The following is a 26960-nucleotide window of genomic DNA, read 5'->3' on the forward strand; positions in this document are numbered from 1 at the left end:
TCAAGTGGGGTTTATTCCAGGAATGCAAGGATTCTTCAATATACACAAATCAATCAATGTAATACACCATATTAACAAACTGAAGGAGAAAAACCATATGGTCATCTCAATAGATGCAGAGAAAGCTTTTGTCAAAATTCAACACCCATTTATGATAAAAACCCTCCAGAAAGTAGGCACAGAGGGAACTTTCCTCAACATAATAAAGGCTATATACGACAAACCCACAGCCAACATCGTCCTCAATGGTGAAAAACTGAAAGCATTTCCACTAAGATAAGGAACAAGACAAGGTTGCCCACCCTCACCACTCTTATTCAACATAGTTTTGGAAGTTTTAGCCACAGCAATCAGAGAAGAAAAGGAAATAAAAGTTATGCATATCGGAAAAGAAGAAGTATAGCTGTCACTGTTGGCAGATGACATGATGCTATACACAGAGAATCCTAAAGATGCTACCAGAAAACTACTAGGGCTAATCAATGAATTCAGTAAAGGAGCAGGATACAAAATTAATGCACAGATATCTGTGGCATTCCTATACACTAATGATGAAAAATCTGAAAGTGAAATCAAGAAAATACTCCCATTTACCATTGCAACACAAAGAATAAAATATCTAGGAATAAACCTACCTAAGGAGACAAAAGACCTATATGCAGACAATTATAAGACACTGTTGAAAGAAATTAAAGATGATACAAATAGATGGAGAGATATACCATGTTCTTGGATTGGAAGAATCAACATTGTGAAAATGACTCTACTACCCAAAGCAATCTACAGATTCAATGCAATCCCTATCAAACTAACACTGGCATTTTTCACAGAACTAGAACAAAAAATTTCACAATTTGTATGGAAACACAAAAGACCTCGAATAGCCAAAGCAATCATGAGAACGAAAAACGGAGCTGGAGGAATCAGGCTCCCTGACTTCAGACTATACTATAAAGCTACAGTAATCAAGACAGTATGGTACTGGCACAAAAACAGACAGATAAATCAATGGAACAGGATAGAAAGCCCAGAGATAAACCCAGGCACATATGGTCACCTTATCTTTGATAAAGGAGGCAGGAATGTACAATGGAGAAAGGAGTGCCTCTTCAATAAGTGGTGCTGGGAAAACTGGACAGGTACATGTAAAAGTATCAGATTAGATCACTCCCTAACACCATACATAAAAATAAGTTCAAAATGGATTAAAGACCTAAATGTAAGGCTAGAAACTATCAAACTCTTAGAGGAAAACAAAGGCAGAACACTCTATGACATAAATCACAGCATGATCCTTTTTGACCCACCTCCTAGAGAAATGGAAATAAAAACAAAAATAAACAAATGGGACCTAATGAAACTGCAAAGCTTTTGCACAGCAAAGGAAACCATAAACAAGACCAAAAGACAACCCTCAGAATGGGAGAAAATATTTGCAAATGAAGCAACTGACAAAGGATTAATCTCCAAAATTTATAAGCAGCTCATGCAGCTCAATATCAAAAAAACAAACAACCCAATCCAAAAATGGGCAGAAGATCTAAACAGACATTTCTCCAAAGAAGATATACAGACTGCCAACAAACACATGAAAGAATTCTCAACATCATTAATCATTAGAGAAATGCAAATCAAAACTACAATGAGATATCATCTCACACCAGTCAGAATGGCCATCATCAAAAAATCTAGAAACAATAAATGCTGGAGAGGGTGTGGAGAAAAGGGAACACTCTTGCACTGCTGGTGGGAATGTGAATTGGTACAGCCACTATGGAGAACGGTATGGAGGTTCCTTAAAAAACTAAAAATAAAACTACCATATGACCCAGCAATCCCACTACTGGGCATATACCCTGAGAAAACCATAATTCAAAAAGAGACATGTACCAAAATGTTCATTGCAGCTCTATTCACAGTAGCCCAGAGATGGAAACAACCTAAGTGTCCATCATCGGATGAATGAATAAAGATGTGGCACATATATACAATGGAATATTACTCAGCCATAAAAAGAAACAAAATTGAGCTATTTGTAATGAGGTGGATAGACCTAGAGTCTGTCATACAGAGTGAAGTAAGTCAGAAAGAGAAAGACAAATACTGTATGCTAACACATATATATGGAATTTAAGAAAAAAAATTGTCATGCAGAACCTAGGGGTAAAACAGGAATAAAGACACAGACCTGCTTGAGAATGGACTTGAGGATATGGGGAGGGGGAAGGGTAAGCTGTGACAAAGCGAGAGAGAGTCATGGACATATATACACTACCAAACGTAAGGTAGATAGCTGGCGGGAGGCAGCCGCATAGCACAGGGAGATCAGCACGGTGCTTTGTGGCCGCCTGGAGGGGTGGGATAGGGAGTGTGGGAGGAAGGGAGACGCAGGAGGGAAGGGATATGGGAACAGATGTATATGTGTGACTGATTCACTTTGTTGTAAAGCAGAAACTAAAAAAAAGAATAAATGCATTCTTCTGATATTTAGGCTTCTTGGGAGTGAGAAATAGATATTAGACTTAATTACTAGCAAAATTACATTAGACTGCTTAAACTAATGTATCATAACTTTCCCTTAAATTGCACATTCTTTTTAATCCAGTAAGAAGGTAGATGAAAGACCTTTGTAAGTTTTAGCATGGAAAGATCTATGGTGCCATTAAAGCGAAAACCTTGGGGGAAAAAAAAAGAGTCATGTACCAAAATGTTCATTGCAGCTCTGTTTGCAATAGCCAGGAGATGGAAACAACCTAAGTGTCCATCATCGGATGAATGGATAAAGAAGAAGTGGCATATATATACAATGGAATATTACTCAGCCATAAAAAGAAACGAAATTGAGCTATTTGTAATGAGGTGGATTGACCTAGAGTGTGTCATACAGAGTGAAGTAAGTCAGAAAGAGAAAGACAAATACTGTATGCTAACACATATATATGGAATTTAAGAAAAAAAAATGTCATGAAGAACCTAGGGGTAAGACAGGAATAAAGACACAGACCTACTAGAGAATGGGCTTGAGGATGTGGGGAGGGGGAAGCTGTGACAAAGTGAGAGAGTGGCATGGACATATATACACTACCAAATGCAAAATAGATAGCTAGTGGGAAGCAGCCGCATAGCACAGGGAGATCAGCTCGGTGCTTTGTGACCATCTAGAGGGGTGGGATAGGGAGGGTGGGAGGGAGGGTGACACAAGAGGGAATAGATATGGGAACATATGCATATGTATAACTGACTCACTTTGTTATAAAGCAGAAACTAACACACCATTGTAAAGCAATTATACTCCAATAAAGATGTAAAAAAAAAAAAAAGAATCTGCCTGCTGATGCAGGGGACATGGGTTCGAGCCCTGGTCCAGGAAGATCTCACATGCTGTGGAGCAACTGGGCCCATGTGCCACAACTACTGAGCCTGCGCTCTAGATCCCACGTGCCACAACTACTGAAGCCCGCAACCCTAGAGCCTGCGCTCCACCACAAGGGAGGCAACTGCAATGAGAAGCCCACGCACTGCAAGGAAGAGTAGTCCCCGTTCGATGCAACTAGAGAGAGCCCACGTGCAGCAACAAAGACCCAACACAGCCAAAAGTAAAATAAAATAAATAAATAAATAAATAAATAAATAACGTGTTGGTGAGAATGTGGAGCAACTGGACCCCTTGTACACTGCTGGTGGGAAGAAAAAGTGGTTCAGCACTGTGGAAAACAGTCTGGTGGTTCTTCAGAAAGTTAAACATAAAATTACCATATGACCCTGCAATTCCACTCATAGCTATATATCTCAAAGATATGAAAACAGGTACTTACAAATACACATACAAGTGTTTATAGCAGCACTAATCACAACAGCCAAAAGGCAGATACAATGCAAACATCCATCAACAGATAAACAGATAAAGAAATTGTGGTATGTGTGTGTGTACATATATATACGTGTGTGTGTGTGCATGTATACACACACACATACATATATTGGGTTGGCCAAGAAATTCGTTTGGGTTTTCTGTAAAATCTTACAAAAAACCCAAACGAACTTTTTAGCCAACTCAACACACACACACACACACAAACACACACAAAATGAATATTACTCAACCATAAAAAGGAATGAAGTACTGATACATACTGATACAAAAACATGGATGACCCTCAAAAACATTATGCTAAGTGAAAGAAGCCACATACAAAAGATCCAATATTGTATCGTTATATTCATATGAAATATCCATAATAGGTAAATCCATAGAGACAGAATGCAGAGTAGTGGTTGTCAGGGGCTGGGGGAAGGAGGGAATAAGGAGTGATTGCTTAATGGGTATGGAGCTTCCTTTCGGGTTATTGAAATGTTTTGGAACTAGACAGAGGTGGTGGTTGCACAATATTGTGAATATTGTACTAAATGCCACTGAATTGTTCACTTTTAAATGGCTGATTTTATAGTATGTGAATTTCACCTCAGTTAAAAAAAAGAACCGCAATGAGATACTTCACACCTACTAGGATGGGTGTAATTTTTTTTTAAGTTTTTTTAAACAAGTTTAGGTGAGGACGTAGATAGTGGAATGCTCATACATTGCTAGTGGGATTGTAAAATGGTGCAACTACCTTACTTGTGAAACAGTTTGGCAGTTTCTCAAAATGATAAACAGAGTTATCACATGACCCAGTAGTTTTGCTCCTGGAGAACTGAAAACATATGCTCACAAAAAGGACTGTACACAAATGTTCATAGCATTATTCTTAATAGCCAAAAAATGCAAACGGCTTAAATGTCTATCAACTGATGAATGGATAAATGAAGTGTGTTATAGTCACGCAATATTATTCAGCCATAAAAGAAACGAAGTACTTATATACACTACAAAATGGACAAACTTTGAAATCATCATGCTAGGAAGCCAGACCCAAAAGGCCACATACTATTTGATTCTATTTCCATGACATGTCCAGAACAGACAAATCCACTGCGGTAGAAAGTAGAACAGTAGTTGCCAGAGGTGGGCAGGGGTAAATAGGGAGTGACTCCTAATGGGTACTGGGTTTCTTTTTAGGATGATAAAAAAGGTTCTAGAATAAGATAGTGGTGGTATTTGTGCAAACTTGTGAATATACTAAGAAATCACTAACTTGTATATTTTAAGAAGGTGAATTTATGGTATATTAATTATATCTCAATAATAAAAGGTACTAAAACAATCAGATGATCCACCTAAGAATAAATGAACCTTGGACTACATCTTGCATGATATACAAAAATTAACTTGAAGTGGATCATACACCTCATATTGAACAAAAAAGTTCTAGAGAACAAAGGAGAAAATCTATGTAATCTTAGATTAGGCAAAAATTTCTTAGCTACAACACAAAAACTATCATCCATAAAAGTTGAAGAACTGATAAACTGGACTTAATCAAAATATAAAACTTCTGCTCTTTAAAAGAGCATGAAAAGGCATAATACAGAAGAAAAGTAGGTAAAGCACATAGAAAATTTGTTTATATACAAATAGTAATAACTATTACATGAGGATTAATAGGACACTATTTTTAAAGCTCTGAAATATAAATTATAAGAAAACAAACAACTGAATTAAAAATGGTTAAAAGATTTGAAGAGACACTTTAAGTTGTTGATGGCAAATAAGCAGATGAAAAGGTACTCAATGTTACTAGTCACTGGAGAAAAGCAAAGTACACCACAATGACATACCCCTACACACCAATCAGAATGGCTGAAACTGAAAGAACTGACAATGCCAAGGGTTGGTGAGAGTGTAGAGAAACTGGAACTCATATATTCCTGGTAGGAATGCAAGATGGCACACATCCTTTGCAAGACACTTGAACATATATTTACTGTAGGATCTAGAAGTCCAATTCCTGATATGTATCCAAGAGAAATAAAAATACATGTTCACATATGAATATTTATACAGGTTTTTTCATAACTGCCAAAATCTGGAAGCAATCCAAATGTTCTTCAATTGGCAAATGGGTAAAGAAACTGTGATATAACGGAACATAAACTACTGATACATACAGTAACATGCATGAATCTCAAATCTCAAATGCTTTATGCTAAATAAAAGAAGCCAGACTTATAATGCTACATATTGTATGATACAATTTATACGATATTCTGGAAAAGGTATAACTACAGGGATAGAAAAACAGAGCAGTGGTTGCCAGGGGATGGGGATGGAGGAAGAGGCTGACTACTAAAAGGCACAAGGGAACTTTCCGGGGTGATAGAAATGTTCTATATTTTGATTGTTGTGGTGGTGGTTACATGATTGTGTTTATCAAAGCTCACAGAACTGTACAGTAAAAAAAGGGTGAATTTCACTCTAAATTATAACTCAATAAGCCTGACTTTAAGAAAACATAGCTTTACAATGAGTACACATGTAAAAAACATCAAGTTAGACCAAAAAACGGAACTCTGTAGAAGCACTGTCATTTGCCTTAATAGAACCTCTCTAACGAGCAAGTATCTTTCAGCCCCATGAACATACACTTAGTCTACATTAAAACAAATGAAATCAGACAAGCAAAATAATAATACCACGTTTTAATCACAAATAGCATTTGCCTTAGCCATGAAATATTCACTAGCATTTTAAAGCAAAAAGTATTAATGAATTTAATAGTATCCGCCAAATTCCCAAATTTTAAAAAACATATTTGAGGCCACATTGACACCAGCAAAGCCCTTGCCACAGGAAGTCAGCTTTATTTGAAAGATTTTTTGGGTGGACTGTTTTCAAATCACTAGATATGAGTGACTAAACCACAGAAGGTACCTGCCAGCTTAGTGAACTGTCTTTGAGCTCCAGCTCAGAATTTAGCTTTTCTTCTCTCCCCAGTTCTTAAACTAAAAGTTCACATATATGGTACTAAGAATGCTATTTACTTGAGCCAAGAAACAGTCAAGGCTTGATGACTATATCTGACACCTGTTGCTGGGTTTACTGAATGCGGATGGGCTGAGAGTCCTTGATGCTCCAGATATATTCTCTAGATGATAGTGAGACATAATCTTTACCCTGTTCAAATTTTGAAATGCAAACAGCAATGTCTGAAAGATTTTTTTTTGTTTGAATAAGGATTGTATTTGTTTCTCTGGCCATTCTACCTTCATAGAACCCAGAAAGGGGTATCTCACAAATAAAGTGGCAAGTGCTAACAAGTTAGGAAGCTTAGTTTAAAAACAAACAAACAAACAAACACCAGCATCGTCAGCAATCATCCCTTTGCAGCCCACAGGCCCATTAGCTCACTCTCAGGGGACTCAGTGGCTAAACTACTCGGTGAACACTAGGGTCCGAGGCAGTGACGACACACTGGCAAACATGAGATGCTCAACAAGCAAACATTCCCCAGACGCAGTCTTATGCTGAAGTGACTGGAGTGCTCCAGGTGCATCCAGCTTCGCGGCCTCTCTATTTCCCCCATGTTTTGGTATTCAACAAAATAACCCATCTCCTCATTCAGATAAGCTGATACAGGAGGCAGCAATACAGAAGGAATTAAATATAATGACATAACAACAAATAAAATGTGGAATACCTTGCTTTTAGCTAATTCCTTTTCCAAGTTGCATTTTTCTTCTGCTATTTCTTTCTCAGTTTTATTAACCTGCCCAAGAGAAGGGAAAAAAAAGAAATGGGTCATTTTAAAAACAGCAGACAGGCTCTACTATAGCAGATACACCCTGCATGTCAAATAATACCTACACTGCAGAGGTAGCACATCCTCTCAGAAAAGGGGCCACTCGGGGAGTCTCTGAGGCAGAGCAGACTTCACAAATAGCCCTGAAATTAGAAAGACACGTCTGCATGTCAGACTCTGCCGGTTCTTTCCTAACTAGGAAGACAGGGCTGTTTCCCCTTACATTGTTTCCACTGCACTCTCCCACTTCTACTGGGAAAATCGAGTTTTAAATCTGACTCCTTAACTAACATGAGGATGTGTGAATGGTTAACATTCACTCACGCTATGTAAGGGCAACTATTTGGCACAGTGCACTCACATGCTAAAAGACACAGATTAGCCACCCAAAGGTTTCTTTCATGGGCAACTCAGACAAACTGCATCTGGGTTGTATTTCTTGTCTTTTGCACTTACAAGAAAATTTTAAAACAAGATCATCACCACAACCAGGAGGTAACATAAATCTGCCTCTACCTACCTCTCCCTGAAGTCCTTCTTTCTCCTCTAGCAGAGAGGTCTTCTCTTGCATCGATGCTTCCAGTTCACTTCGCAATCTTGCAATAGTTGATTCTAGCAGCTCTTTTTGCACAGCTGCCCTCTTCTCAGCATCCTGTGCTTTCTGGATAGACTGGTTACGCTCAAGGACTAAATGGTCCCTGCAGGAAGAGAACAAGGAGATATGAAAGCTGAACGAGAGTTCTTCCTTAACAGAAAGACTAAATGTTCTTACAGAACATATCTCCTGCCTGAGAGCAGTTACCAAAATGTTCTAACAAAACTAGTTCCTTTAGGGCAGAGTCTTTATTTTTGTGACTGGTCCAGCAAATGCAGAATTAAACATTTTCATTAAAGATAAGAAATACAAATGCAAAAACAAAAGTTGCCCACAGTTTACTTACAGATGCATTTGGAGTTGTGTTTTCTCATTCTGAACAGTCTGAAGCTCACTTGTGATACTGGCATGGGCTGCATCCAGCAGTAAGTTTTGTTCTTGAAATGTCTGTGTCATCATTTTCTGTTCTTCCTGAGTGTTAGAAGCAATATTAAAAGTTGAGATGCCAGAAGTCATTTGATAGGGTATCACTCTAAACAACTGATCAAAGATACTGATACTTACAAAGGTCAAATTTAATTTATATAAATAAAACCCCTTTTTAAGAGAATTTATCTTAATGTCCAGCTTGCTCTTTGTACCTACCCTGGCCTGACCACAATTCTATCATTTTATAGCTCTTCTAGCCAATAATCAAGAGGCATTATTTATCCAGCTTGCTGCAAAATTTATAAAACTCCTAACATGAACAAATTTTTAGATACCATGTATAAAATAGACAACTGATAGGAACATACTGTATAGCACAGGGAACTCTACCTAATGCACTGTGGTAACCTAAATGGGAGGGAAGTCCAAGAGGGAGGGGATATCTGTATGTGTACGGCTGATTCATTTTGTTGTGCAGTGGAGGCTAACACAACATTGTAAAGCAACCATACTCCAAAAAAGATGAAAAAAATACTATATTAAGTATATTTTGGTACTTCAAAATTTCAACATGATACTATATTTTAAAAAGTAAAACAATATCAACGTAGATAAAGTGAAATGATTGCTCCACCTCTATCTCCCCCACATCTCTTCCAAATAATTCCATTCTCCAGGGACAATCATGTTTCATAGTTTAAATTCTTTTGACAGTATCTGAAATTGCACTCAGACACTGCTACAGCAGACGTCTATAACTGTTCTGCACAATTTCCTCTTGCTTACTATTTTCAATTATCAAAACAGCATTTTTATGCACACTTCCTCTACCTACAATTTACAAAGCTTTTGTAAATATAGTATATATTAATAATTATATTTGTAAACATATTTTAAAACACTTCTTTTTGAACAATATGTGATTGCAAGGTAAACCTTCACACCTTCATACTTGGTAAAATGGGATCTCACTTGTGTCATATTCCAAGGTTTTAAAACGTTTGTGAAAGTGTTACATACATAAGTCACATTCTTCAGCCTACTAAATTGTAAGTTCCATGAAAGTAGGGACTTGTCTTGTTCACTGCCATAATTCTATCTAGATCTAGCAACATACTTGCATGAGGTAAACACTAAATGCTTGCTGAATAAAAATACTTACTGAGTACCTGTTATGTGCAAAACACGCTTAGCCCTATAGGTAATAACAAAGGTATGTAAGACAATGTCCTAGGAATGTAGTACAGGAAATGAGCCATGCACATAAACTACTACTATAGAATGCAGAACAAGAGAAGCAACATAACATAAATGATTAAAAACACTGAGTCTGGAGTCAAGTCTAGATTGAAATCTGGCTCCACCCTATGCTAGCTGGGTGATTTTGGGAAAGTTGATTAACTTCTCTAAATCTTATTTTTATTATCTGTAAAACGAGGATGATAAATATCCCTTTATGTAACTGCTAGGATTAAAGGAGGTAATATATGTAAAATCCTTAGCACAATGCTTGGTATATAGTAAGTACGCTCAAAAAAGAAAAAAAAGAGAGAGCCTTATTATTACAGCCTGTTTAGTGTCCTAGAAGTAGAAATTAAAAGACAAAACTGATTTTTTCTGATTGGAGTGATCAAGCTTCTGGGTGAAAGTGAGTCTTAAAGAATGAACACAATCTCAAACAGTTGAAAATGAAGTAAAGACCATTCTCAGCAGAGGGAATGGCATAAGCAAAATGGGAAAGCACAGGTCTTTGGGGAAAATATAAATACTTTAGGATCAGTCATAAGTATTCTCCATAATTCTACCAATACTTGGACAGGTAATTACTTTTCCTAAAGTAATGATATTTGAGAAGAAACCATTAAGAAAGCTCTGAGTGTAAGGCCAAATGACCCCTCTGATGAAAACAGAAAACAACTAATTAAAAAATAAAATAATTCAGAAAAATCCTTGAAATTAATTGCTAAAATATTTTACGTACCCAGTTGGCTATTTGTATTTCCTGATCTCTTAGCCAAGGAGGCTTCCTGATGACTCTACCAGAAATTGACTAGTGTTAAAAATGAATACCTGCAGAAGGGCTTGGTGGTCAGCAATGATTCTGGTATTTTCCATTCTAACAGTCTGAAGCATTCTGTTCAGCTCTGAACACTTTCTAGTCAGTTGGTCATTCAAAACCTAAGACAACATATACAGCAAAGCACAGATCTCTCCAATAAATAAGTCCTTTTACTTATGTATCATCATTTTTAACAATGGCATAGTATTTCACCATACATGTGAACTTAATTTATTTAACCTAATCTCAATTGATATTTCATTAGATTATAAAATACTTTCAAATATTTGGAGTCATCATCCTAAACAACTGTAAATTAAAAGGGGAAATTTGGTGATACAGTGGAATAACTGAAGGATTTGGCAGTTTACCAATCTTCCATTCTTCATAATTTTGAATGCTGGTCAATTACAGCAAGACATCTACAGAATGGAATTTACAATGTAGATGCATGGCCCATGTTATAGAAATCCATTCTCAAAACTGGAGGATGAGCTTTCAGAACTGTTTAGCTGATAACAAAATATCTAAGCTCCTTCATCACCAATTACAGTATTCAAAAAAGCAAAATACAGATCACTGTGCCATTTCACAAGATTAACCTTCCAAAATAAAACAAAAATCTTTTCTGTAACATACATGTAGTTAGTTTATAATTCTCTTGTCCTTTTGGTATTTTGAAATTTGTATTCCTGAGGAAAATATTTATCTTAATTCTCAGTTATTTTTGCAAAGTATATTTGGTAAGGATCTTATGTTTTAATGTATAAGCTCTTTAAGGATGGGGCAAATAACTCTGAAGCGTTAATAGAAAAATCCCTCAAAAACAACAGTAACAAGAAAGGAGAGATAAAGATTATCTGGACAGCATCATAAGTGGGACAGCATCATAAGACAGGAATACATTCATGAGCATTTTAAAGTTATAACCAGATGCACAAACTACTTATCAAGGAATACTTGGGGGTAAGACAGAGGAGAACTCTTGCTCCTTGAAAAGAAATAGCTAATTTTCTTTACAGCTAGATTGCTGGGATCAAATTCCAACTTCGTCACTTACTAGCTATATATATATATATTTTTTAATTTATTTTTGGCTGCGTTGGGTCATCATTGTTGCACGCTGGTTTTCTCTAGTTGCGGTGAGCAGGGGCTACTCTTCATTGCAGTGTGTGGGCCTCTCATTGCGGTGGCTTCTCTTGTTGCAGAGCACGGGCTCTAGGCTCGAGGGCTTCAGTAGTTGTGGCACGCGGGTTCAGTAGTTGTGGCTCGCAGGCTCTACAGAGCAGGCTCAGTAGTTGTGGCGCACAGGCTTAGCTGCTCTGCAGCATGTGGGATCCTCCCAGACCAGGGCTTGAACCCTGTTCCTTGCATTGGCAGGCAGATTCTTAACCACTGTGCCACCAGGGAAGCCCTAGCTATATTATTAAACTTCTCTGTATATCAACTTTCTTATCTTTAAAATGGGAATAATAATAGTTCTAAAGAAGTCCTATTGAGAGGATTACAATTTGTTAGTAACATGAAGTGCTTAGAATTGTGCCATGACTGTAGTATGGATTCAGTAAATGTTAACTATCATTTATAGTAAGAGTAGTAGTAGTTACTGTTATCATTATTTTATGAAAGATCACATTTTGTATTTTCTTTATCATAAAGACAGCATAACAACACTATGATCCTAACATTGAAATAATCAAATTGTACTAACAAAAAGTTCTTTTAAACGATCGATACTATTTCTTTGGGCCCTATGAGAAATAACTCGGTTGCTTGCATATGTGGTGACTCCTTTCCATATACATGCATATAGAGAAAACATCAGCTAAATTTGGGAGCCACCATCCCACGTAAAATGATTGCACATAACTCCAAAATCAGCAAGTATTTATTCGGTTCCTACTGTGCTTTGCCATAGAAGATACAAAGAAAGTATAAGATAGCCCTTGGCATTGAACTGCTTAGAGTTTCATAGGGGGAAATAAAAGGTATACATTTAGTGAGTAAATTAGAAAGCAAACAAGGCAAAGTTTAAACTAGTGCATGGTTTAGCAGTATATCTCAAATACCTACGTATCACAGGAATTTAGAGGGTGAAATGGGAAATGTGGTTAATTTGATGATGTTTCACAAATGAAGTAAATCTTATGGAAATAAAAATTTTGGATGATGGCAATGGTATGAATTCATGTAACCAGGATTAACCTTGGTTCTTGGTTCTTTAACTGAACAAAATTAACATCTAAACACTAGAGAAACGGGAAGATTTACCTGTGCTTTTTCTGATGCTTCACGAAGGGATATTATTTCAGACCTCAAATATGCATTTTCTTCATGTTCCTTGTTGAAAGACAACTGTATATCCTACAGGAAAAAAAAAGAATTTCTCTTTTTCTACATGTAAGAGCTATTACATGTATCTCTATCAAAATACCTGTTCTGTATTGTGGCTAGTACCAATTCAAGTTCTAATATACATAGATAAGTGTCTTATAAAGGATTTTTTAAAATCTTCATATATCCAACTCCCAAACTTCTCTTAATTTATAAATTATTTATCAAAACTATTTATTAAAAATATTCTCATACTGGGACTCCAATTAGAAAGAATTTGCCTAAAAACAAACCTTGATATTTACCTGGTATCCTTATGTCAAAAAAATTCTACTAAGATGAAATATTTTTAGTTTATGTTACATACACATTTCTTCCTATTAGTAGTATGAGCTAATTATTTCAAAGAAACACATGCAAGGATCTTTTAAAATTATAAGTAGGGGAAGAGATCTTCATCAAGGAATACCTGAGGGTGGAGCAGAAGAAAGCACCTTTGCTCTGTGAAAAAAAAATGTTCTCTTTGAGATGAGGGAAAGGTGATAGGGATGTGAGTTTTGGGCTGGGTTTTACCTAATAGGTACTTAGTCAAATGGGGAAGAACAAAGTCTAAGTCCTCTTCCTTCAGAGAGAGAACCACTTTTCTAGCTTTCCAGAAGAAGCATCTCAAGAAAAGTTAACATCATATAACATCTACACCATGAGATTGATTTAGAAATGTCTTGATATAAAAGTAGCAACATTTATCCTATTTTTTATTTTTTATTGTGGTAAAATACACATAACAAAATTTATCATTTTAACCATTTTTAAGTCTTTTTAATGAAATGTCTTTTTTATTGAAGTATAGTTGACTTACAATATTGTGTTAGTTTCAGGTGTACAGCACAGTGACTCAGTTATATATAATAATAATACTGTTAATATTATATACAAATATACATTATATTATTATATAATTACATATAACAATATGTATTCTTTTTCAGATTATTTTCCCCTGTAGGGGAAAGGGGCGGGGAAGGATAAATTCGGAGGTTGGGATTAACATATACACACTACTCTATATAAAATAGATAACCAGCAAGGGCCTACTGTACAGCACTATCCTCATTTTAACTATTTCTAAGAGTACAGTTCACTTAAAACTATTTAAGTATTAAGTGTTAAATTCAGTGGTAGTAAGTACATACATTCATGTTGTTGATAAACCATCACCAAAAATAGTTAATATTTCTTACATTTCATAAAAAAAGCTTCACAGCAATTCATTTGCAATAGGTATAAAATGCAAATAAGTCTCATTAGTTTTGCCAACTCACCTTTTTTCAAACTATACTAACCTGCATGAAATGATTTATTTCCTAATACCCAGTTGACAACAGTTCTGGATATACACTCATTTACACTGAAACTTTTTTTCATAAAGATTTTAGGAGAATCAGAAGGACTGTAAACCAACATAAGTAAGGAAATACTATTTAGTGAAGAGATGAAAGAAAACCTCTGTACTCAAAACCTCAAAACCTACCTTATTTTCTTCAACCAACTTGGAAATGAGGTCATCTCTAGAAACTAAAAACAAAAAAAGTCCACACAACTATGATGATAATAACTTACAAGTACATTGAAATCACATGGTATTTTCCCTGAGAAACTTTGATTAAAAAAAATTGTTTTCGTCTGTAGTTTGCAGAAATAAGGAGAACGCAAGTATTTCTATCATATTTTTATAGACTGGAAACTAAATCCTGAAATTATCAAGAAACTAGTCCACAGTCACGTACTATGGTAAATGAAGTCACGTTTTACTCAATGCACAGATGATGATGAGTCTGAGGGATTTCAACACAGAGAGGCACACAATCAAAAAGATCAAAAAGCCTTTTGTTAGATTACTCTGACAAAGGCTCAATAAAGACAGGGAGATCAGTTTAGTAGCTGTTGCAGTAACCCAAGTGTAAAACAATGGGAGCTGGCTCTGAGGTAATGATGCAGAAGGAAAAGACTTGTGAAAAGCAAGCAGGGAGAATTGTCAGGACTTGGTGACTGACCAGTGGTGTAAAGGCAATAGATGAGTCAAGGAAAATATCTAGTGTACAGACCTGGACAGTGGGGGTGGTTGGTGGATTCTAACAGGGAATTCAGGGCAAGGAGCAGGTTTGGGGGATATAATGAGTAAAAATGACTGCAACACTTAAGCTTTCATCATGTGTTTTGAGGTATCTGCAAAGCATCTAAATATAGATGATTAGTTGGCAGTAAGATACCATCTGGAGCTCAGGAGGATGATTTGGTGTAGGAAAAAAAAAGATTTGAAACCACTCAGAGTATGTATATACAGTGAAAATAAAACCAAAGGCAGAAATAGGAGAACAGTTTGGCACTGTATACTAGTAGCCAAGAGATATAAACTTTTCTGAGGTTAATGTTTGGCTTCATAGAAAATTCATAAAGATCTATTAGTTTTGTTTCACTTAAAAATTCTAAAGCCAGAAAATTATAAAACATATAAAAACTCATTTTATTTAGGATATACTCAGAAAAACTGTACTTCTTGAAAATGAGTCCAAGACTCATTTTAAGTCAATTCTAATTTAACATATGTGAAGGATCAAAAAGATAAACTACATGATCTATTTTGAAAATTCCACTAGCCAAAGAAAGACTAAAAGGGGAATGTTTATCCTACTTTGGAGAACAATTTAATCACTTTGATTAATGTGTGTGTAATACACACACATATACACACACATATATACATATAATGTTTATTGCTAATAAATAAACAATTATTAATAAATAAGTGCATTTTAAAATTCATTGAAGCAAATATCTAAAGGCATTCCTTTTATTAATATAGTTAGAATAACTATTTGTACCTTAAAGTAATAAAATTGCATGCATGTAAAGCATCTATTATTCACTATGAAGCATATAGCTGGTATTCAGACAGGCTTCCTTTTTTATGTTAATTTGAATTACTGTTATTCTAATCTCAATGTTTTTAATGGTCTTCCATATATTCTTACAAAACTCAAAAAGCATTAATCCATTAAGAAAGTAACATTTTAAAAAATCACTTAATCAGAAGGACAACTAATATAATAGAAAGATCTGTGTTTGGTCCCAGCTATTCTATTTACTGTGGGTCGTCCACTATAGATCTTTTCACCCTTTTGTAGAATGGGGTACATTTTCTTATCTTTCTCACTAGTTTGCTGTAAGGCTCAAATGGGATAATGTGGTAGTACAATAAAATGTAACATGTATTTGTGTAGGCATGCAGTCACAGGAAGACAGAAAATTATTTAGGGACATTATCAGTGAGAACTTCACAGAATAATTCATTACTCAACAACTATATGGAAAAAGAATACTTTCTGCTAAAAGCAGTAAGTAAAAGCATTGAATGGGTTACCCTTTATGGTTTCTTTTTTCTAATTTTCATTTCCCTTTTGGTATTCCCTGTCCTCATTACAGCCACAGAGCAGGCGGGCCACAGTGGCACGAACATTGGGTTTGGAGTTAGAAGATCCAAGTTGAGGCCTCACTTCACCATTTATTCATTTTGTAACTTTAGGAATTACAGATAGTTTTGTGTATTACATGAGATAACATATGTGAAAGCCCTGTGTAAACCGTGAAGTGTTATTCATGCGTAAAGCACTGCACTGAAACTCTGTGTGATCTCTATAGTGAGATCTACCTGAACACTGCTGTTACAATTATATACTAACAAACAGTCGTCAGATAAGGGCTGTTGCGTTGGAAGAAGCATGTCTCTGAGCAGCCTGGGATCAAGTCTAGACACTTCCATTTCCTAGCTCTGTCACCTTTTAGGACTATTTTTTATTTTAATTTTTTTTTTTTTATTTTTTTTTATTTTTTTTGCGGTACGCGGGCCTCTCACCATTGTGGCCTCTCCCGCTGTGGAGCACAGGCTCCAGACGCACAGGCTCAGCGGCCATGGCTCACAGGACCCAGCCGCTCCGCGGCATGTGGGATCTTCCCCGACCGGGGCACGAACCCGTGTCCCCTGTATCAGCAGGCGGACTCTCAACCACTGTGCCACCAGGGAAGCCCAGGACTATTTTTTAAAACAGACGTTTTTTCCTCCTCAAACGAGTAGTTAATCTAACCTCTCTCTATGGTACCTTACAACTATCCTTTCTACAAATACCAGTTGACCAAAATAGGTCGATAACCTGAAGAATAGAGAGTCTGACATGATAAATCGTTAGAATCAGTAGGATAGCAAGGATTAATGACCTCATTTCCTTATTAGCATTCTATTATCCAATATTCAATCTAGATTTATAGGACCCAAATGTTCCCAAGTCCACAGTTAAATAAACCTGAAAAAAATCCACATAAGTTTACAATTAAGAGGGTCAAATTCTATTTTATTACCAACATTCTCTGTCTTTCTCAGTGCCACAGATAAAAAGGAAATCAGCAACTTTTTACATTCAGGTCTGTGGGAAATACCAGTAACACTGGCCACTTCGAGAATTTGGAATCTTAAGAGTTTTCACATAAAATCTCAAAAAACTAACAAAAGTGTAATTTCTAGCATCTGTTTTCATACCTAGATCAGACTTGAGCTGTGAGGTAGCGGTCCCCAACTCTCCTTTCTGTTGTCCCTCCTGTGCCAGTAGTTCTTGGGTGGCCAGAAATCAGCAACGCAGTTTTGCTGCAAAATTTGCACCTGAAATCGTATAAGAAAAACTCCTTTTCTGTAAGGTAAAGATTTCTACTAAGCTAACTTATAGCACAGGTGTAAGGCAGATTTTTCTGATCTTAATGTTCCTGGAGGAAGAAGCGGTGTTTATGTGTTACAGTTAAAAGATCTCAACAGACTGCAGTGTCTTACAGCAGTGCTGTCCAGGAGAACTTTCTGTGCACTCTTCAACAGCACTCAGAATGTGGCCAGAGTGAGTGAGGAACTGAATCTTTAATTTTGTTTAATTTTAACAAATAAAATTAATTTTCATTTAAATAGCCACATGTGGCTAGTGCCTACTATATTGGCAGTATAAAGTATAGCAATAAAGGATCATTTGCAAATTCTTTAAGTAGAATCCTCTTTATTCTACTTAAGGACATTGTAGAAGGACAGCACTCATTAAAATAATAAAAATTATGGAATCTAATAATAGGTATTATGATTTGAAACTACTAATTGCCTCAGTACTTAGAATTTTAAATATTCTAAATTACATATAGATATTTCAAATAACAACTTTGATGAAAGCAAAAATATTATGCTAAAATAATGAGACTTGAAAACAGCAATGTAAACACATTCCTGATTATCTGACTTATTCCTTGCTTCAAATGTCAGCTCAGTTTAATCTTTCTTTTCTATGCACATCATATACAATACATATAGCATGAGACTAGGTCAGTGCCTTCCAAAATCAACTCTTGGAACAGAGATTATATGGTGTAGAGGGAAGGATTCCCTCCCAGGAACTAAGAGTTCACTTCTGTAAAGCCTGAGACAAAATAACCTCTCTGTCCTTAGCTCCTTCATTCATAAATTGAGAGCGCTGGACTAAATGGCATCAGAGTCTTTTCTTATTTTGCACTAAAATTTTTAAAATTGTAGTAAGAATGTTAATAGAGGAATACTAAAGAAAAGGATTTAATAAATCTAGAGGAAATAAGCAAAACTATAGGTTTGTAGGTAAAACATTGGCTTTTCCTGTTTCGTTTCACTTTCCCAATATAAACAAGGAGAGAAAATCTCTCTACCTGTTTCCGTTCCACCTCCACTGTTGATCCCATTTCTTGAATTTTGAGTAGCATGGCTGATCCAGATTTCTCAAGAGATTCCCTTAGGTGCTTCTCTTGAGACAGTTGTCTCCTTAGCTATAGAGCAACACTGCAGTTAGGCAAGACCAAGGGAACTTCATAGTAGTTTAACAAAGATCAAAGTCACCATGAAAAGTTTACCAGACACGCCATCTCACCCCCATTCTTTGTTCATTTATGACTACTCAGAGACATGCTTTTGTTTCTCCCTAACGGATAACCTTCTAGGAAATGCAGAGTCAAATTTGTTACCCTCATCTTCCTACTGTGTAAGTCTGTTTTCCAAACTGTGGGTCAAGACGCATTAGTAAGTTGCAAGAAGCACTTGAAAAAGGGGGGAGAAAAGAATACAAAGAAAATATCAGAGCACATAGCAAGTAATAAGGAAGGGTAAGTACTGCTTCATGAAATGTTTGTGTATATGCATGTATGTATGGTGTTGCAGTGTAAAATATGTCTTACAATGTATTGCTGTCAAAAGAAGTTTGAAAAACACTAATATGTCTTAGTATATGTATTTTCTGTATTTCTCTATTTTCTAACTTTATTTTTTAACTCTTTATTTTCCTGTATTTTGATTTCTTCACCTATATATATATATATATATATATATCTTTTTTATCCCATAGTATTATAAACATTCCTCTGAAAGCCGTTTCAATTATGTACTGGAATTTTTTTTTTCATGTATTGGAACTTAAAAATCAAAACAAATAATGAAGTAGTTGCTAAGCAGCAGACAAAAACAACACTCAAGAATTTGGGTACACTGGCCTTATTTCTATCAATAAATGACTATAAAATGAGTCAGATAAAGATACAAAGAAGGTTAAGAGTCTCTTTTATCATGAAGTAAAGAAATCCTTTCTAATTTAAATGGGAACTGAAAAATGCTGTTCCTTTTATGAAGTGACGTTAAATTGAAAGAATTTCTTTTTTAATTTATTTACTTATTTATTTATTTTTGGCTGCGTTGGGTCTTCGTTGCTGCACGTGGGCTTTTTCTAGTGGCGGTGAGTGGGGGCTACTCTTCGTTGTGGTGCGCGGGTTTCTTGTTGTGGTGGCTTCTCTTGTTGTGGAGCATGGGCTCTAGGTGAGTGGGTTTCAGTAGTTGTGGTGCACGGGCTTAGTTGCTCCGCAGCATGTCGGATCTTCTCAGACAGGGCTCGAACCCATGACTCCTGCATTGGCAGGCGGATTCTTAACCACTGCGCCACGAGGGAAGTTCCAGAAATTCTATTTTTAAACCCCAGTAAACATGACGTAAGAGTACACTTTATAACTCTTCTCTACATTGTACATATGCACTTTATATGTGTTTTCTTGAAGGATGATATATTTAACAATTTCCGAAGTTTTTAAAAAGTGAAATGAGTTGAAAAATATGTTGACACGAAATAGTTACAAGATAGCCCACTTTGGAAATGTTCTATGATTTTCTTAACCATACACCTAATATTGAACATTTGGACATTTCCAGTGTTTTGTTATTCTAAATACTGTTCTGCTGAACATGCTTGTGAATAAATCTTTCACTGAATTTCTGATTACTTCCTAGGGATAAATCCTCCAAAAGGAATCACTAGGTTAAAGGTATAAACATTTTTTAGACTTTTGATACATTTTGTAATTCTTCCAATTTTACCTTATCAGTAGTATTTGAATAAATCTCATCAGCACTACAGATTATCACTTTCTTAAATCTTTGCTAATAAATAAAAAACAACACCTTAATATTTTTGCATTTCTTTGGTTCCTAGTGAGATTAAACATTTTCTAATATGGTTATTAGTTCTTTATATATTTTCTGAACTGTTCTTATCTTTTGCCCTCTGTTTTTTTAAGCCAATTTAAGTTCTTTAAAAGGGAAGATTATTAACTGTCTAGTTTTGTTATGTTGTATTAGTTTTGCTTTTTTATACATATATAAGATTTTAATTTTTATATGGTCAAACTTATCGAGCTTTTTATAATCCTGTTCCTTCTTTTCAAGCTTAGAAATTCCTTCCTTATCCAATAATCAGTTAAATATTAATATTAGAATCTCATTTAAGAATGAGCTATAGTTTTTGTTTTGGGCTATATTCTTCAGGTTTTATTTTAGTATCAGATTATAATCACTTTATAATTTAGAGTAGCATAATATACTTTTCTAAGCTCTACATCGAATTATATAGTATAATTTGCTCAAGATACAATTTAAGTGACTTATAAAAGGAATCTTTATTTGATAACTATACTACTAAGATATTCATCCCTAAAGCATTATGAAGGGCTATCAGTTAATCTATTTCATGTTCATCAGAACCAGATTTCATATATATATATATATTTCTTATCTCTTAGAAAGATATATACTGCATTTATTTTATCTTTGTATAGCCCTTTGTTATGGGCTGAACTGCATCCCTCTGAAATCCATATGTTGAAGCCCTAAACCCCAGTATCTCAAAATATGACTGTGTTTGGAGATAGGGCCTTTAAAGAGTTGTTTCAGTTATGAGGCCGCTGGGGTGGGCCCTAATCCAACATGACTGTTGTCCTTATAAGAAGAGGAAATTTGTACTCAAAGAGACACCAGGGATGTGTACACAGAGAAAAGACCATGTGAGGACACAGAAAAAAAGGCAGCCATCTGCAAGCCAAGGAGAAAGGACTCAGGAAAAAACCAAACCTGCTGATGATATTTTGATCTTGAAATTTTCACCTCCAGAATGGTGAGACATAAATTTCTGTTGTTAAAGCCACCAGTCTGTGGTACTTTGTTATGGCAGCCCCAGCAGACTAATACATCCTTCCTGCCTCACATACCCTCAAAATGTACCTATTTGACTAGCACAGTCCTTCTACAGGTCCTTGACAAGTTCCATGAAAATTCAACATTTTACTACAGCACCAAGAATTACGACTTCCCCAATAAAATAGTGTTAAGTGGCAATCCAAAGGATAGTCTTTTCAACAAATGGTGCTGGAACAACTAGACATACACATACACAAACTCACCCAAAGAATCTAGATACAGACCTCACACCTTTCACAAAAAATAATTCAAAACCTAAACGTAAAATGCAAGCTATAAAACTTCTAAAAGATAACATAGAAAAATCTAGGTGACCTTGGGTTTGGCAATGATATTTTATTAATAGATATAATACCAAAAGTACAATCCAGGAAAAAAAATGGGTAAGTTGTACTTCATTAAAATTAAAAGCAACTGGGGCTTCCCTGGTGGTGCAGTGGTTGAGAGTCCGCCAGCCGATGCGGGGAACACAGGTTCATGCCCCGGTCCGGGAAGATCCCACGTGCCACGGAGCGGCTGGGCCCGTGAGCCATGGCCGCTGAGCCTGCACGTCCGGAGCCTGTGCTCCACAACGGGAGAGGCCACAACTGTGAGAGGCCTGCGTACCGCAAAAAAAAAAAAAAAAAAAATTAAAAGTGTCTGCTCTGCAAAAGACACTGTTAAGAGAATGAAAAGATAAGCTAGAGATTGGGAGAAAATATTTGTAAAACACGTACTGGATAAAGGATTGGTATCCAAAATATAAAAAGAACTCTAAAAACTCAACAATAAGAAAAAAACCCAGCTGCAAAGTGGGCAAATGATCTAAGATACCTCACCAAAGAAGATAGACAGATGGCAAATAAGCATATGAAAAGATGCTCAATATCACGTCCGTAGAAAACTGCAAATTAAAACAAGATACTGTACATACACCTATAAATTTGGCAAAAATTCAAAACACTGACAACACAAAATGCTGGTGAGGATGTGGAACAACAGGAACTCTCATTCACTGCTGGTGGAAACACAACATGGCATAGCCACTGCAACAGGTTGGCAATTTCTTGGAAAGCTAAACATAAGCTTATCATATGATAAGTATGAGTCATACTCCTAGGTATTTATCCAAAGGAGGTGAAAACTTATGTCCATATAAAAAACTGCATATGAATGTTTACAGCAGCTTTATTCATAACTGCCAAACTTGGAAGCAACTAAGATGTCCTTCAGTAGGTGAATGGATAAACTACGGTACATCCAGACAATGGATTATTGTTCACTGATAAAAAGAAATGAGCTATCAAACCATGAAAAGACATGGAGGACTAAATGCATATGCTAAGCGAAAGAAGCCAGTCCAAAAAGGCTACATGCTGTATGATTCCAACTAGAGAGACAGTGAAAAGATCAGTGGTTGCCAGGGGCTTGGGGAAAGACAGGGGTGGGGGAGAGAGGCGCGGGGTGATGTGTATGTAGAGCACAGGGCATTTTTAGGGCAGTGAAGCTATTCTGTATACTGTGATGACCAAAAAGTAAAACTTAATCTAAACTGTGAATTTAGTAATCATGTATCAAAACTGGTTCATCACAGACTAATACAGAATGTGAATAAGAGAGGAAGCTCTGGGGGTGGGGAGAAAGGATATATGGGAACTCTGTTTCTGTACAGTTTTTCTAAAAACTTAAAACTGCTCTAAAAAGAATCTATTAAAATAGCCAAAATATTTTTTAAAGCATGAAACAATATACTCCAACTAACAATGAACAATCATGCTTTTATCAGTAACTATTGGCAAAAAAAATACTCTACGTGAGAGAATGTCCCAGATAGCTACACTTACCACCCTAAACACACTGAAATTCATAATTTTTAAAATAGTGTAACTATTTCTGTTTTGTAAAACAGAATATTTTAAATAGAACTTGATCCTTTTGGTTTGGACTAATGTCAACTATTATTCTGTCAGGGAATATTGAGGTTTTTAGGCCACTGTCAAGGTGTATTGAACTGGTAATTCTTCTGACTCTTCCACTGCTTTCGGCTGCAAATTTTTAGTCCAACAACTTTTAGCAGCCACCTACTCCATAATTCCAATCTGTTATCTACTGAAATTTAGACTGAAATGAAAGTTTTAAGGTAAAATTAGATGAGCAGACTTATTAAAAGCTTTTCATTTTAAACACAACTTTAGTGTAAAAGGTCTTTTTATGTCCACTTAACTCTAGTATATGGGCAACTGCATGAGTTTCACGGTAACTGTTTCCCTCCTGGCTCAGAGAGCATTTATTTTTTATTTCTGGTTTTGTGGCAGTACTGGGGTGAAAGGAAGTCTTAATGTCACATACGGGCAGGCATAACTTCATGGGGCATATTTTTAAAGTCTTCCGAATAAACAGCCACATATTTTCTTCTTCAATGGTTTCTCTTCATTCTGTCCACTACCTTGACTTCCCCCTCTGCAATTCCAACGCCCCCTTCACCTTCCAGCTTCCTTTTTATCTTACCTCCTGAATTTTAAGGTTCATTTTACATTTTGTGGTCTTCAGTTCCTCTTCAATAATGGCTGCATTCTTCTAAAAATAGAAGGAGAAAAGGTTCTAAATAATCTGAAATGACAGGAAGAAACTGTCTACGGTATATCACAGTTCAAATCTAGACTTCTTGGGGGCAACCTATAAATGCTATTCTGAATACAGTTATAAACACTTCTTATTATGAGTCTAAAGTAATTATTACAATGAGATATTTAAAGTGATTTTATTACTTTCATTCATGACTTGTATCATATTCCCTTTCAGTTAATTAAAAAATGATTAGTCACATGTACCTCCTATGTAAAATTCAATAATCAGAGGAAAACCTGGTAATTGCTAGACATTTTTCTTACAGGGTATAGTCCTATTTTTTTAAGTACTCCATTTTTTCTAGCCTCAAATATTATCTATGCTTAGGAGTTGAGGATGAAAAACACAGCTTTCACTATTCATCCTCTTTTATATTATTATTAATGGCACTATAATCTAAGATGTAAAAACTCAAAGCTGTCCTTGCCTTCTTCTCTACCTTCAGCCCCTATCCAATACCACATTCTAACATATCTTTCCTCTCAAAATGCCACAACCGTAGTTCAGACCTAATAAGGTCTATGTCTCAAATAAGGCAATGGATTCCTAATGGGTTTTCCTATCTCCAATCTCTTCTCCTATAATTGATACTCTACACTACTGCTAGATTACTTTTCTTGTTTTCAATTATGTCACTTTCTTATCAAAAATTTAATCACTCCCCATAGGATCAAGCCCAACTACTTAATTATTCTTGATTTTGAGATCCTCTATGACGTTATCCCTTGCCAATTTCCAACTTATTTTACACAAACAATCCTCACTCCTGTCCAGCTAGTTTATGCATTGCCTCCTAACTGCACCCAAGGGAAAGATCTAGGTTCAAATCTGAGTTACAGGAAGAAAACAGGCAAGTGTGATCTCAGAGAGATGACTTCTCTCTGAGCCCCAGTACACTCATCATTAAAATAGAGACAGTAGGGCTTCCCTGGTGGCGCAGTGGTTGAAGTCCGCCTGCCGATGCAGGGGACACGGGTTCGTGCCCCGGTCCGGGAAGATCCCACATGCCGCGGAGCGGCTGGGCCCGTGAGCCATGGCTGCTGAGCCTGCACGTCTGGAGCCTGTGCTCCGCAATGGGAGAGGCTGCAACAGTGAGAGGCCCGTGTACAGCAAAAAAAAAAAAAAAAAAAAGAGAGACAACAATATCCTACATCTTGAGGTTTTGCAGAGATTAAACAAAACATGTTTTAAACAAAATAAAATCTGTTACACTGCCTGGCCTGTGAAGGGAAAACAAAATCATTAGTTTTTTTTCCCTAGTCTTATTTTTTGCTGCCTCTGTGTGAGGTCTTTTAAATGTCCTCACCTCACTGCTTTGCCTTCTAAAGGCTCATCTCAAGTCCCATGTCTTCCTTGAAGCCTAGCCTAATCTGTTCTAGACAGGACATGTGTACCTTCTCAAACCCACCTGAATACAGAACACTTAGTTGGCAATATTTGCTTATTGTCCTACACTGTCCTTTAATATTTCTTATACCCTTCTTTTCTCTCTTTTCTCCTGCTGTGCCTTGTGCTCCCAGCTAGCATACAAGCTCTTGTAGAGCACAGACTCCCTCATATCTCTGGATCTGCACAGTCACAGGTAGAGGGTAGGAATCTATAAATACTCAATTACCGACAGCACACAATGTTATAGGCTATCGATGTAGATAAATTTCAGATGTCAAGAATCCTCACACCAACATCACCTATTTTTAAAAGTCAGCTTTATGGGTCTGTTGCCTCCTCCAGCTAACACATTAACAGTGAGTTTGTATTCCAGAACTCTGGACTCAAACCTTTGTCTCTGAGGCAAGCTGCAGAGTCACAGTCAACCTTTGCACCTCATCTTGTGCCGTGTCTTCTTTCTCTTTTACATCTCTTAGTTGCTGGCACACATTCATCACTTCCAGTTGCAATAGCTTCAGATCCGTGGAATGCTCCTCCTGTGTGGTATTCAGTCTTTCCTTCAGAAAATCTATCAGACAGGACAGGAGGGTCATCAAGCAGTTTAAAGAAGGTCAGGAAAGGAAAAGAATCATGAACTCATCAAGCACCCACACAGGACCGAATTTCTGATGACTCTCTTCTCTCTATACCTGTTTTCTGTGGGTTCAAATCTTTTTCAGTTTGCAGATGAAGATGTTCATCTTCAAGGACTGGATGAGGCTTTCCAGACGGCACATTCGATTTACCAGAAACTCACAGTTCTTCCATAAAATATCTGTTTTTCCTGAACAAATTATTTCATTCTGGATAGGGCTAATGATGTTCTGGCTCACAGGCTCTTCTAAATATTTTGGAGTTTCCAAGTGGCCTCTGGACAAAGATCCCAATATAACAATATTATAGGGTAATCCCAACCATCGAATCAATGTAATACTTCTACTGAGTATAAAAACTATAGTCTTTAGTTAACCAGTATCTGATAGCCCCTGCAAATTTAAACATAGAGAGCACTATTAGGTAAAGAGGACGAGACCAATGTGGGATGGGTAAAGACCACTGATTTTTTTTTTTTTTTTTTTGCGGTACGTGGGCCTCTCACTGTTGTGGCCTCTCCCGTTGCTGAGCACAGGCTCCGGACACACAGGCTCAGTGGCCATGGCTCACGGACCCAGCCACTCCGTGGCATGTGGGATCTTCCCAGACCGGGGC

General features: G+C 36.4%; 1 pseudogene across 1 annotated transcript in view; it reads right to left on the reverse strand.

Moving 5' to 3' along the window:
* LOC307057543 (coiled-coil domain-containing protein 150-like) overlaps positions 1-26960 on the reverse strand; it is a 148033-nt pseudogene that overhangs the window by 112647 nt on the left and 8426 nt on the right. Inside the window, exons 3-13 of the transcript in view lie at positions 26402-26621; positions 26102-26280; positions 24204-24272; positions 18857-18973; positions 17688-17807; positions 14628-14671; positions 13034-13126; positions 10774-10881; positions 8621-8745; positions 8200-8377; positions 7578-7646 (exon numbers count right to left, since the gene is read on the reverse strand). The product of the transcript in view is annotated as a coiled-coil domain-containing protein 150-like (transcript). The remainder of the gene's footprint in view (positions 1-7577; positions 7647-8199; positions 8378-8620; positions 8746-10773; positions 10882-13033; positions 13127-14627; positions 14672-17687; positions 17808-18856; positions 18974-24203; positions 24273-26101; positions 26281-26401; positions 26622-26960) is intronic.

Source organism: Hyperoodon ampullatus (genome assembly GCF_949752795.1).
Source record: "Hyperoodon ampullatus genome assembly, chromosome: 8".
NCBI classification, from domain to species: Eukaryota; Metazoa; Chordata; class Mammalia; order Artiodactyla; family Ziphiidae; genus Hyperoodon; species Hyperoodon ampullatus.